General features: G+C 44.6%; 1 protein-coding gene across 5 annotated transcripts in view; it reads left to right on the forward strand.

Moving 5' to 3' along the window:
* LOC139561854 (neuroligin-2-like) overlaps positions 1–14,701 on the forward strand; it is a 290,221-nt gene that overhangs the window by 38,937 nt on the left and 236,583 nt on the right. The window lies entirely within an intron of this gene.

A 14,701-nucleotide genomic window follows, 5' to 3' on the forward strand; every position in this document is an offset into this window, starting at 1 on the left:
ACATATATTAGTGGGTAACGTCAGCAGATATTAGTGGGTAACATCAGCATATATTAGTGGGTAACATCAACAGATATTAGTGGGTAACATCAGCAGATATTAGTGGATAACATCAGCATATATTAGTGGGTAACATCAGCATATATTAGTGGGTAACATCAGCATATATTAGTGGGTAACATCAGCATATATTAGTAGGTAACATCAGCAGATATTAGTGGGTAACATCAGCAGATATTAGTAGGTAACATCAGCAGATATTAGTAGGTAACATCAGCAGATATTAGTGGGTAACATCAGCAGATATTAGTAGGTAACATTAGCAGATATTAGTGGGTAACATCAGCAGATATTAGTGGGTAACATCAACAGATATTAGTGGGTAAGGTCAGCAGATATTAGTGGGTAACGTCAGCAGATATTAGTAGGTAACATCAGCAGATATTAGTAGGTAACATCAGCAGATATTAGTGGGTAACATCAGCAGATATTAGTAGGTAACATCAGCAGATATTAGTAGGTAACATCAGCAGATATTAGTGGGTAACATCAGCAGATATTAGTAGGTAACATTAGCAGATATTAGTGGGTAACATCAGCAGATATTAGTGGGTAACATCAACAGATATTAGTGGGTAAGGTCAGCAGATATTAGTGGGTAACGTCAGCAGATATTAGTAGGTAACATCAGCAGATATTAGTGGGTAACATCAGCAGATATTAGTGGGTAACATCAGCAGATATTAGTGGGTAACATCAGCAGATATTAGTAGGTAACATCAACAGATATTAGTGGGTAACATCAGCAGATATTAGTAGGTAACATCAGCAGATATTAGTAGATAACATCAACAGATATTAGTGGGTAACATCAGCAGATATTAGTAGGTAACATCAGCAGATATTAGTAGGTAACATCAGCAGATATTAGTGGGTAACATCAGCAGATATTAGTAGGTAACATCAGCAGATATTAGTGGGTAACATCAGCAGATATTAGTAGGTAACATCAGCAGATATTAGTAGGTAACATCAGCAGATATTAGTGGGTAACATCAGCAGATATTAGTAGGTAACATCAGCAGATATTAGTGGGTAACATCAGCAGATATTAGTAGGTAACATCAGCAGATATTAGTAGGTAACATCAGCAGATATTAGTGGGTAACATCAGCAGATATTAGTAGGTAACATTAGCAGATATTAGTGGGTAACATCAGCAGATATTAGTGGGTAACATCAACAGATATTAGTGGGTAAGGTCAGCAGATATTAGTGGGTAACGTCAGCAGATATTAGTAGGTAACATCAGCAGATATTAGTGGGTAACATCAGCAGATATTAGTGGGTAACATCAGCAGATATTAGTAGATAACATCAACAGATATTAGAGGGTAACAGCAGATATTAGTGGGTAACATCAGCAGATATTAGTGGGTAACATCAGCAGATATTAGTGGGTAACATCAACAGATATTAGTGGGTAACATCAGCAGATATTAGTGGGTAACATCAGCAGATATTAGTGGGTAACATCAGCAGATATTAGTGGGTAACATCAACAGATATTAGTGGGTAACATCAGCAGTTATTAGTGGGTAACATCTACATATATTATTGGGTAACATCAGCAGATATTAGTGGGTAACATCAGCAGTTATTAGTGGGTAACATCTACATATATTATTGGGTAACATCAGCAGATATTAGTGGGTAACATCAGCAGATATTAGTGGGTAACATCAGCAGATATTAGTGGGTAACATCAGCAGATATTAGTGGGTAACATCAGCAGATATTAGTGGGTAACATCAGCAGATATTAGTGGGTAACATCAGCAGATATTAGTGGGTAACATCAGCAGATATTAGTGGGTAACATCAGCAGATATTAGTAGGTAACATCAACAGATATTAGTGGGTAACATCAGCAGATATTAGTAGGTAACATCAGCAGATATTAGTAGGTAACATCAGCAGATATTAATGGGTAACATCAGCAGATATTAGTGGGTAACATCAGCAGATATTAGTGGGTAACATCAGCAGATATTAGTAGGTAACATCAACAGATATTAGTGGGTAACATCAGCAGATATTAGTGGGTAACATCAGCAGATATTAGTGAGTAACATCAGCAGATATTAGTGGGTAACATCAGCAGATATTAGTGGGTAACATCAGCAGATATTAGTGGGTAACATCTACAGATATTAGGAATAGATGGGGATGGGTAAGCATTATTGTCTGCCCTCAAGGACGCAGCTAGGGTGCAGGGAGAGTGTGCATCCCAAATGGCACTCTATTCCCTTATAGTACACTACTTTTGACCGGAATCCTATTGTAACGCCTCTCGTGGGTTGAAGAAGGAGACCAAGGTGCAGCGTTGTATGCGTTCATGATTTTTAATAAAACTGAACACCGCAACAAAATAACAAAGCAGAAAAAACAAAAGCGAACAGTTCTGTCAGGCAACAAAACAGCTAAACAGAAAATAACTCCCCACAAAACCCAAACGGAAAATCACAACTTATATATGATTCCCAATCAGAGACAACGATAGACAGCTGCCTCTGATTGGGAACCACACATGGCAAAAACAACAAAGAAATAGAAACATAGAATCTCCCACCCGAGTCACACCCTGACCTAACCAAACAGAGAATAAATAAGGATCTCTAAGGTCAGGGCGTGACACCTATGGGCACTGGTCAAAAGTAGTTCTACTATATAAGAAATAGGGAGTCTCCGCTGAAATAGAGGCCTGCTTTCCTGGACTCACCACCAATGTTCCCTCTCATTTTTGGTGGCACTGAGCAAATTTGAGGTCTTGTGAGCAGAAACTTGAACTTTTGTGCAACCTCTCCCGCACATTTACAGTGAACACTGAGGCTGTACCCTTACAGTTTGAGACAGTAGTCAATAGGCTATTGTGGCTATCTGAGCATAATGTAGGCCTACCAACTAAACCAATGGAGCAAATCACCAAACATTTTCCCATGGAAATAGCTTTTGATTTCTATCATATAGCCTACAGTATCCTATATGTGGTGTTCAATGCAGGCCTACATTGCATGAGACTTTAAAAAAACGTTTTTACATTATGAAGGGCTTACATTAATTAATGATTTTTTACTTGGTCTGTAACACCATGGGCCAAATAGGTGACTGTAAATTGCTTTGTACTAGAGGGAAGATTGCTCACCACTGAACTGAACACCCCCAGCTACTGAATACTGAGCTCTCCTCTCTCCTACTCTCTCATTTTCTCTCACCTTACTCATTTTTCACTTTACTTATCTCTCTCTCTCCCACTCAAACCTTTTTCTCTCTCTCTCTTTCTTTCTCTCTCTCACTCTCTCTCTCGCTCTCTCTCTGTCTCAGTATTCCCGATTTAATAGTCCTCTTATGCTGGTTTTCTCCCAGTAAACCAATCCGTCTTCTATTCTCCCCTTTCCTCACTCTCTTGTTCCTCCATATAAGATGGGAGACGTTATACTCCATCCTTCCCCTCCAGCTCCCTCTTTATTACTCCATCCCTCCCCTCCAGCTCCCTCTTTATTACTCCATCCCTCCCCTCCAGCTTCCTTCTTTATTACTCCATCCTTCCCCTCCAGCTCCCTCTTTATTACTCCATCCTTCCCCTCCAGCTCCCTCTTTATTACTCCATCCCTCCCTTCCAGTTCCTTCTTTATTACTCCATCCTTCCCCTCCAGCTCCCTCTTTATTACTCCATCCTTCCCCTCCAGCTCCCTCTTTATTACTCCATCCCTCCCCTCCAGTCCCTCCTTATTACTCCATCCATCCCTCCCCTCCAGCTCCCTCTTTATTACTCCATCCCTCCCTTCCAGTTCCTTCTTTATTACTCCATCCCTCCCCTCCAGCTCCCTCTTTATTACTCCATCCCTCCCCTCCAGCTCCCTCTTTATTACTCCATCCTTCCCCTCCAGTCCCTCCTTATTACTCCATCCATCCCTCCCCTCCAGCTCCCTCCTTATTACTCCATCCCTCCCCTCCAGCTTCCTTCCTTATTACTCCATCCCTCCCCTCCAGCTTCCTCTTTATTACTCCATCCTTCCCCTCCAGTCCCTCCTTATTACTCCATCCATCCCTCCCCTCCAGCTCCCTCTTTATTACTCCATCCCTCCCCTCCAGCTTCCTCTTTATTACTCCATCCTTCCCCTCCAGTCCCTCCTTATTACTCCATCCCTCCCCTCCAGCTCCCTCTTTATTACTCCATCCCACCCCCTCCAGCTTCCTCTTTATTACTCCATCCTTCCCCTCCAGCTTCCTCTTTATTACTCCATCCCTCCCCTCCAGCTTCCTCTTTATTACTCCATCCCTCCCCTCCAGCTTCCTCTTTATTACTCCATCCCTCCCCTCCAGCTTCCTCTTTATTACTCCATCCCTCCCCTCCAGCTCCCTCTTTATTACTCCATCCCTCCCCTCCAGCTCCCTCTTTATTACTCCATCCCTCCCCTCCAGCTCCCTCTTTATTACTCCATCCCTGCCCTCCAGCTTCCTCTTTATTACTCCATCCCTCCCCTCCAGTTCCTTCTTTATTACTCCATCCCTCCCCTCCAGCTCCCTCTTTATTACTCCATCCCTCCCCTCCAGCTCCCTCTTTATTACTCCATCCCTGCCCTCCAGCTTCCTCTTTATTACTCCATCCCTCCCCTCCAGTTCCTTCTTTATTACTCCATCCCTCCCCTCCAGTTCCTTCTTTATTACTCCATCCCTCCCCTACAGTTCCTTCTTTATTACTCCACCCCTCTTCTCCAGCTCCCTCTTTATTACTCCATCCCTCCCCTCCAGCTCCCTCTTTATTACTCCATCCCACCCCTCCAGCTCCCTCTTTATTACTCCATCCCTCCCTTCCAGTTCCTTCTGTATTACTCCATCCCTCTCCTCCAGCTCCCTCTTTATTACTCCATCCCTCCCCTCCAGCTCCCTCTTTATTACTCCATCCCTCCCCTCCAGCTCCCTCTTTATTACTCCATCCCTCCAGCTCCCTCTTTATTACTCCATCCCACCCCTCCAGCTCCCTCTTTATTACTCCATCCCTCCCCTCCAGCTCCCTCATTACTCCATCCCTCCCCTCCAGCTCCCTCCTTATTACTCCATCCCTCCCCTCCAGCTCCCTCTTTATTACTCCATCCCTCCCCTCCAGCTCCCTCTTTATTACTCCATCCCTCCCATCCAGCTCCCTCTTTATTACTCCATCCCACCCTTCCAGTTCCTTCTTTATTACTCCATCCCACCCCTCCAGCTCCCTCTTTATTACTCCATCCCTCCCCTCCAGCTCCCTCTTTATTACTCCATCCCTCCAGCTCCCTCTTTATTACTCCATCCCACCCCTCCAGCTCCCTCTTTATTACTCCATCCCACCCCTCCAGCTCCCTCATTACTCCATCCCTCCCCTCCAGCTCCCTCCTTATTACTCCATCCCTCCCCTCCAGCTCCCTCTTTATTACTCCATCCCTCCCCTCCAGCTCCCTCTTTATTACTCCATCCCTCCCCTCCAGCTCCCTCTTTATTACTCCATCCCTCCCCTCCAGCTCCCTCTTTATTACTCCATCCCTCCCCTCCAGCTCCCTCTTTATTACTCCATCCCTCCCCTCCAGCTCCCTCTTTATTACTCCATCCCACCCTTCCAGTTCCTTCTTTATTACTCCATCCCTCCCCTCCAGCTCCCTCTTTATTACTCCATCCCTCCCCTCCAGCTCCCTCTTTATTACTCCATCCCACCCTTCCAGTTCCTTCTTTATTACTCCATCCCACCCCTCCAGCTCCCTCTTTATTACTCCATCCCTCCCCTCCAGCTCCCTCTTTATTACTCCATCCCTCCAGCTCCCTCTTTATTACTCCATCCCTCCCCTCCAGTTCCTTCTTTATTACTCCATCCCTCCCCTCCAGTTCCTTCTTTATTACTCCGTCCCTCCCCTACAGTTCCTTCTTTATTACTCCACCCCTCTTCTCCAGCTCCCTCTTTATTACTCCATCCCTCCCCTCCAGCTCCCTCTTTATTACTCCATCCCACCCCTCCAGCTCCCTCTTTATTACTCCATCCCTCCCTTCCAGTTCCTTCTGTATTACTCCATCCCTCTCCTCCAGCTCCCTCTTTATTACTCCATCCCTCCCCTCCAGCTCCCTCTTTATTACTCCATCCCTCCCCTCCAGCTCCCTCTTTATTACTCCATCCCTCCAGCTCCCTCTTTATTACTCCATCCCACCCCTCCAGCTCCCTCTTTATTACTCCATCCCTCCCCTCCAGCTCCCTCTTTATTACTCCATCCCTCCCCTCCAGCTCCCTCCTTATTACTCCATCCCACCCCTCCAGCTCCCTCTTTATTACTCCATCCCTCCCCTCCAGCTCCCTCTTTATTACTCCATCCCTCCCATCCAGCTCCCTCTTTATTACTCCATCCCACCCTTCCAGTTCCTTCTTTATTACTCCATCCCACCCCTCCAGCTCCCTCTTTATTACTCCATCCCTCCCCTCCAGCTCCCTCTTTATTACTCCATCCCTCCAGCTCCCTCTTTATTACTCCATCCCACCCCTCCAGCTCCCTCTTTATTACTCCATCCCACCCCTCCAGCTCCCTCATTACTCCATCCCTCCCCTCCAGCTCCCTCCTTATTACTCCATCCCTCCCCTCCAGCTCCCTCTTTATTACTCCATCCCTCCCCTCCAGCTCCCTCTTTATTACTCCATCCCTCCCCTCCAGCTCCCTCCTTATTACTCCACCCCTCCCCTCCAGCTCCCTCTTTATTACTCCATCCCTCCCCTCCAGCTCCCTCTTTATTACTCCATCCCTCCCCTCCAGCTCCCTCTTTATTACTCCATCCCACCCTTCCAGTTCCTTCTTTATTACTCCATCCCTCCCCTCCAGCTCCCTCTTTATTACTCCATCCCTCCCCTCCAGCTCCCTCTTTATTACTCCATCCCACCCTTCCAGTTCCTTCTTTATTACTCCATCCCTCCCCTCCAGCTCCCTCTTTATTACTCCATCCCTCCAGCTCCCTCTTTATTACTCCATCCCACCCCTCCAGCTCCCTCTTTATTACTCCATCCCACCCCTCCAGCTCCCTCTTTATTACTCCATCCCTCCAGCTCCGTCTTTATTACTCCATCCCACCCCTCCAGCTCCCTCTTTATTACTCCATCCCTCCCCTCCAGCTCCCTCTTTATTACTCCATCCTTCCAGCTCCGTCTTTATTACTCCATCCCACCCCTCCAGCTCCCTCTTTATTATCCCTCCCCTCCAGCTCCCTCTTTATTACTCCATCCCTCCCCTCCAGCTCCCTCCTTATTACTCCATCCCTCCCCTCCAGCTCCCTCTTTATTACTCCATCCCTCCCCTCCAGCTCCCTCTTTATTACTCCATCCCTCCCCTCCAGCTCCCTCTTTATTACTCCATCCCACCCTTCCAGTTCCTTCTTTATTACTCCATCCCACCCCTCCAGCTCCCTCTTTATTACTCCATCCCTCCCCTCCAGCTCCCTCTTTATTACTCCATCCCTCCAGCTCCCTCTTTATTACTCCATCCCACCCCTCCAGCTCCCTCTTTATTACTCCATCCCACCCCTCCAGCTCCCTCTTTATTACTCCATCCCTCCAGCTCCGTCTTTATTTCTCCATCCCACCCCTCCAGCTCCCTCTTTATTACTCCATCCCTCCCCTCCAGCTCCCTCTTTATTACTCCATCCTTCCAGCTCCGTCTTTATTACTCCATCCCACCCCTCCAGCTCCCTCTTTATTACTCCATCCCTCCCCTCCAGCTCCCTATTTATTACTCCATCTCTCCCCTCCAGCTCCCTCTTTATCTCTGTCCTCTTTGGCTCTCCATGTGTAATCCCTCCTATGTCGGCTTTCAATACTATCAGTTTTTTCCAGTGACCTGCTCTTTTTCCCTCCTTCTTCCCTTCCCCCTCTTTCTCTCCTCTCTTGCTATCCCTATTTTTTTCTGTCGATGAGAAGGCTGGTGCCAAGGCAGCTGTGTGGGAAAGGATTAGAGAGAGAGGGAGAGAGAGAGAAAGAGACTCAGAGCCAGGGACATAGACATCACAATGCAGATAAAGAGAGAGATGGAAAGCGGGGGGCCAAGGACAGAGAGTTCAAAAATTAAAGCGAGAGAGGGAAAGAGTGAGAGATAAAGTAGCGATAGCTATGCTGTGTAGTTCTGCGGTGGAGTGTTGTGTCGTGGGAGGCTCAGGTGGCAGGGATGGCAAGGCTCTGTGGTAGTAATGAGTGTTGAAGCAACCAAATAGTGGACAACACCTGGACCCCATTGCTCTCCCTCTCTCTCTCTCCCCAGTCCTAAAGACTCCCAGTCCACTCTCTCATCCAGCTCCTCAATAACAATTACCCTCAGCCTTATCCTCCTCTTCTACTCAAGTTAGGTGACGGTTTGAGAGCACACACCCACCCATCCAGGGTGGCGGAGATGAGCGGCAAGGCACAGTAATACCCGTGTGCAGAGGGGTGTTTCAGGACCAAGAGGAGAGGAACACTCCACATAATAATGAAGGGAGAGAGAGAGAGAGGGGTGAGAACTAAAAATAGGCTATTGCTGGCCTCTTTTTCAATTCAATTAAAATGGCTTTATTAGCATGAAGGTGTTACCACATACATTGTCAGAGCAAACATATATAATAACTTATGATGCAGATAGATAATAATAGGAAAAATAATCAAAATAAATGAGTAGTAACAATTAACAGGACACTACAGTAAGAAATGAATGAGAACAATAGTTAAATAGTGTTATGGGATTTTGATCAATAATGACTAAATAGTGAGAAAGACACAGGTAGCAACGGCCGTCATTGAAAAATAACTGACTTGCCTAGTTAAATAAAGGTAAATAATTGCTCTGGTTGGTTGTTCCACTGGCTGTCCCTACGGGTGTGGCAGGAAGCTACATATTTTGCAGCTAATATGGCACAAAGGGTTTTTCTCCCAATAGATATTGGATTTTCTCCCTTTCTGATTTTGGTTCAAAATTGTTGTATTTGTTTTACATTTTGGGGAAGAAAATTGCCTCTAAGTCTGTATAGTTCTGGTAGGAGAAAATGCAGCTCTGTCTTGACCTCTTTGAGGCCAGATTGAGCACAACCTGTCCTCTCTAGGTAGCCAGATTTGTCTGTGACAGACGGTTTCTATGGCCAGCCTGTTCTCTCTCTCTCTCTCTCTCTCTCTCTCTCTCTCTCTCTCTCTCTCTCTCTCTCTCTCTCTCTCTCTCTCTCTCTCTCTCTCTCTCTCTCTCTCTCTCTCTCTCTCTCTCTCTCTCTCTCTCTCTCTCTCTCTCTCTCTCTCTCTCTCTCTCTCTCTCTCTCTCTCTCTCTCTCTCTCTCTCTCAAAATGTGCTTTAGCAAAATATTTGAAGTCTCCTGGAATAAAAGATTCACCACTCTTCTATTTTTCGACTCTCCTGTTCTTTGTTCTGCTATACAGAGAGAAAGGAAAGACTCCCTACATTTTAAGTCATGATTTTTATAATGTGGCTGGACCGGTGACTTGGCCAGTCATGACAGTATACAGTACGATTTATGTATTAATACACACAATGAGAAGCAATTGCCTCAAAAATGTCAACCCTCTTCCTAACATGATTTAAACCATTATGGAGCATTAAGCACAGAGTTGACAGGTAACACACATGCACATTCAGGGTTGCACCCCCCTTCGTTTTCCTTCCTGCAACCACTTGTTTCCATTCCGCATCACTCCAGTCCCTTTAAAAGCGAAAGAGAGGAGAATAATTGTACAGAAAAAGCATTATTTGTCACGTCCTGACCATAGAGAGCATTTATTTTCTATGATAGAGTAGGTCAGGGTGTGACTAGGGGCTGTTCTAGTTTATATTTTCTATGTGGGGTTCTAGGTTTATTTTCTATGTTGGTGATTTGTATGATTCCTAATTAGAGGCAGCTGGTAATCGTTGTCTCTAATTGGGGATCATACTTAAGTAGCATGTTTTCCACCTGTGGGTGATGGGATATTGTTTATGTTTAGTTGCCTGTTAGCACGGTATTGTCGTCACGGTTCGTTTATTCTTTATTTGTTTTGTCTTTGCTTAAGTTTCACTTTATTCATTAAAATTATGCGGAACTCAAAGTACACTGCGCCTTGGTCCGACATTCATTATTATGAACAACGTGACATTATTAGGTGAATCTTTAGTTTCTTCTGTTTGCCACACAGAGAGGAGAGGGATTGATCTATTTCTATTGGAAAGCATAGAGATTAATGATGAGGGCTGTGTTTGGGGTGGCTGGTAGCCTAGTGGTTAGAGCGTTGGGCCAGTAACCGAAAGGTTGCTAGATTGAATCCCAGAGCTGACAAGGTAAAAATATGTCGTTCGGAACAAGGCAGTTAACCCACTTTTCCCTGGTAGGCTGTCATTGTAAATAAGGATTTGTTCTTAACTGACTTGCCTAGTTAAATACATTTTTTTTTTTAAATAGTGTATTTGTGTGTGTGTCCTTCATGCCCAACTCTCATCCCTTCCTTTGATGTGGAGTGGAATTTTTAAACACAGCCGCACTCATAGTAGTCACACACACACACACACAACTACTGTACGGGAACTGAAAAGCAGAAAGAGCTTTTAGGAAGACCAGACAGCCGCCCACCATGGAAACTCCACAACCCTGAGGAAAAGCAAAGTTAAAAAGGTGTGTTTTAAGATCTCTTTTAAATATGTCCACAGTTTCAGCCCTCAGGTTCTCTGGCAGGCTATTCCAGAGAATGGGGGCATAGTAACTAAAGGCTGCCTCCATGCCTCTTGGTCCCCCTCAGGTTCTCTGGCAGGCTATTCCAGAGGCTGGGGGCATAGTAACTTAAGGCTGCCTCCAAGCCTCTTGGTCTTAGGCTTTGGGATAGTTAAAAGGCCAGTGTCAGAGGACCTGAGGGACCTACTGGGTATGTAACTTAAAAGCATGTCTGACATGTTTTATTTTATTTTTTATTTCACCTTTATTTAACCAGGTAGGCTAGTTGGGAACAAGTTCTCATTTGCAACTGCGAATGTATCGGGGTGCACAATTATGGATTGATTTAAAAAACAATAGAAGAATCTTAAAATTAATTCACAGGCGGCCAGTGCAGAGACCTTAAAACCGGTGTAATGTGTGCTCTCCGTCTGGTCTTGGTCAGTACCCGTGCTGCAGCATTCTGTATGTTTAGCAGTTGACCAATGGCTTTCTTGGGTAGACCAGACAGGAGAGCATTACAGTAGTCAAACCTGCTTGTAATAAAAGCATGGATGAATCTCTCTGTATCAGCCTGAGAGAGAAATGGCTGCACCTTGGCATTGTTCCTCAGGTGGTAAAAAGCTATTTTTGGTCACATTTCTACTCCTAACATTGCTGTTATTTATTCATCCTCTTCTTATTCCGCCCATTCTTCTCTTTTCTGTCTTGGTTGGCTGCATACCATCACTCAAATGAGGATGAAGGAGAATTACTTGTGTGCATTAATAGAGGATGTTGAATCTTTATGTTTACAAAAAGGGGAGCTCCTTACCACCCACGGGTATTGTAGCTGCTGCAGTGCACTGCTCTTTAGACACACACACACACACATAGGGACATACATAGACACACACACACTGCGAGCTGTGTGCTGGGCCTGGCTCTGCACTCCTGTCATATTTTATTTAAGTCCTTTCACTATGGCATTTCCAGATCCACATCACTTTGTATTTATGAACCGCTACTGTATTTGTGAGAAATTTTTTTAACCAAATACTCCCCCCTCTTTTCCCCTCCTCTCCCTTGTCGTCCGTCCCACATACATATAGGCTTTCTCAACAGTGACACATAGCAGTATGCACCCAAGCATGCTTGCACACATGTAGGACAACACACACACTTCCCTATCTCTCATCAGTCAAATTAGTCTGCATATTCATATACTGGTAATCTCTGCCAAAACCATCGCGGACGGCTTTATAGACTTCAAATCAGGATGACACCCAATAATTTAAATATTTTATCTCACTGGCACTTTACTATATATAGCCTCATAAAATGTATTTAATTAGATGGATGGGTAGAGGAAGAGGGGAGTGATGGAGGGATTATGAGAGGAGGATGGAGGAGAGGAGGAGGAAGGGCTGAGGTAGGAAGAGGTTAGGTTGTTAGTTTCGTGGTAAGGAGTATGTGTGTTTGTGTGTGAGAGGAAGCTAGGTATAGCACAGCAGAGATGAGTCAGCGTTATACCCCCAAATAATTAGCGTTGTGTTACAGGGCCAGAGATCGTTACAACGCGGCACACGTTAAATATTCACAGACATTTTCGAGTGTGTGTACAAGCACGAGGACATCACTGGTTAGGATGCACATGCCATGTTTGGTTAAATGTGTGTTTACCATATTTAGCCAGATTTCTTGCGTTACCTTACTCGCTTTTGTGGAAGTGCAGGGTTAAATAGTGTATATATTGATGTGTGAGTATATTTGTGTGTGAAAGTTCTTGTTTGTTTGTCTATGTGTGTTTGGAATAGCAGTTGGTTTTGTTTGTGTCCGTCTGTGTGTGTGTGTGAGAGGTGTGTGTGTGTGTGTGTTTGCTAGCTTGCTTTGTGCAGTAATGGTACAGTTGCCATGGCCACCTACATCGTGTCCTCATCCTTAGAGCACTGGGCCCTTTGTGTCACCCTACTAAAAAAAGAGCCCCCCCCCACACACACACATAAACAGAGAGAAAACACACACAGTACACCGTTGGAAGTTAAGTGCAGTACACTTACAAGGGGATACATAACAGGGTAGTAGTATCTGTAGTATCACCTGAATATAAACTGAATCGAGCGACAAAGAGTTCTATACAGTTCACATCTACAGTACAAGCATTTCTTGTAATATATCACTTGATGTATTGCAACTCTACATTCTACAAAGGAGTTCATTTGTCTCAATTATGTTTTGCCGTATTAGTCGGAGTCTGAGAGTAACTTGTGGGAATAATACAAAGTCGCACAAGTGAATAGAGGTAAGATATTCAAGACAACAAATAAGTGCAACTAAAATGTGTGCCAGGATATTCCTTTAGAAATGGTAGCAGCCCGGGCTCTCCTCTGACCTAAACCAATAGTGCATTTAGCGATAAGAGTAATCACACATATCAAGCAACAACATGGAAACAAAGGCCTAATGGACAACGACAACAAATAGAAACCCATTAATTGGGTAAAGGACACGTATTACAGAAGTAGAAAAATCTGTGGTAGCTCACGGCCTAGGGTTAAGACTTTAGCTCGATGGGCTAACAGTCTTTGGAGACTTGGGTTCGAACCCCATTTAGTGTGGTCTGTGTAACGGAGTAGAAAAAATAGGTAGTAGCTCACAGCATAGGCTTTAGCTTAGTAGGCTACAGAGCAGGGTTCGAATCCCGCTCTGGGGTATTTGCACTGATAATATTGCTAGGGAGTCTTTTTCTGGACCACTTAAAGGAAAGGTTCACCCATTTTGAATGTTATATTGTTTTTGTGCATCTCTGAGGGATGTTTCATCGATTCCCTGTGTCATTTCATGTTTTCACGTGTATCTGAGTTATTGCTGTTCAAGTAGGCAGAAATCCGTCCGGTATGACGTAGCGCAGTGATAAAGTCGCTCTCACTACACTGGAAGTTAATAGGAATAGGACTTTTAGGTCGCAAAAATATCACTCATACAGTACATGTCAGATTACTGTCCGATGTCGTAACATGAGAGGATGTCTTCTCTCGAATGAGCCATTGATCATATTTTTGTGATATTCCTACCTCGAGAAATGTGTAATTTAACGGAGGGTCTAGCACATTTTTCCTACTTGTCTGCCTTTTTAGTCCAGGGTGCATTCCATGGTGCCGTTGCCAGAGATATTATAGAAAGGAGATAGAAATCCAATGAATGAAGGAACGTATAACGCCCCATCGAGTAGACTTGACCAATCACGTTCACGTTGTCATGCTGCTTCACACGGTTGCTAAGCTAATCGTCACGCAATCCCTTCTCAAAGTCAGTGTATATGTCGAGAAACGTGCCTTATTTTCCTCGAAAGTATGGAAAGTCACAATTCCAAAGCGATACGATATTACAGAGAACAAGTTAATTATGTCACATCTCGGAAAAGATTTGTAATGTTGTAACAAAAGCCATTTATATCATGTTGAAACCAGCTTGGCCCACTGTCATACCACAACGCCCCCCCCCCACACACCACATCCTATATTTTCCTGATGCCAACACACAAACACACACATGCACACACACACAGTTGACAGAGTTTGCTCTCTGTATTGCTCTCCAGTATTTATTCCCCAACTGAATTTGAATGTAATGCATGTGTCTTAATGGTTAGCGGCAGGGTATTACTGTTCTTACTATGTAAGGGGAAACACGACCCAATTACTACACACACACACACACACACACTCAGTATGGAGAAACCGCAACATGATTACACAGCAGTGTTCCACCACTCCTGGGCAGGGACAATGTTATGTCACAGATAATATACAGATGTCTTTATTGATCTATCCCCACCCCCACTTCTCCATTCCTCCTCTTCTCCAAGGCCAACTGTCACCCATCTCATAAAGGCGATATAGTATCTTTGTCTTGGATAGAGAGAGACAGTAGATTGTCTGTCATATTGTAGGAAGTCTATCCACTGCAATGTGAATCCCAGGGGTCTCCAAATCCAGTACTATAAA

This window comes from Salvelinus alpinus, chromosome 31 (assembly GCF_045679555.1).
Source record: "Salvelinus alpinus chromosome 31, SLU_Salpinus.1, whole genome shotgun sequence".
NCBI lineage: Eukaryota > Metazoa > Chordata > Actinopteri > Salmoniformes > Salmonidae > Salvelinus > Salvelinus alpinus.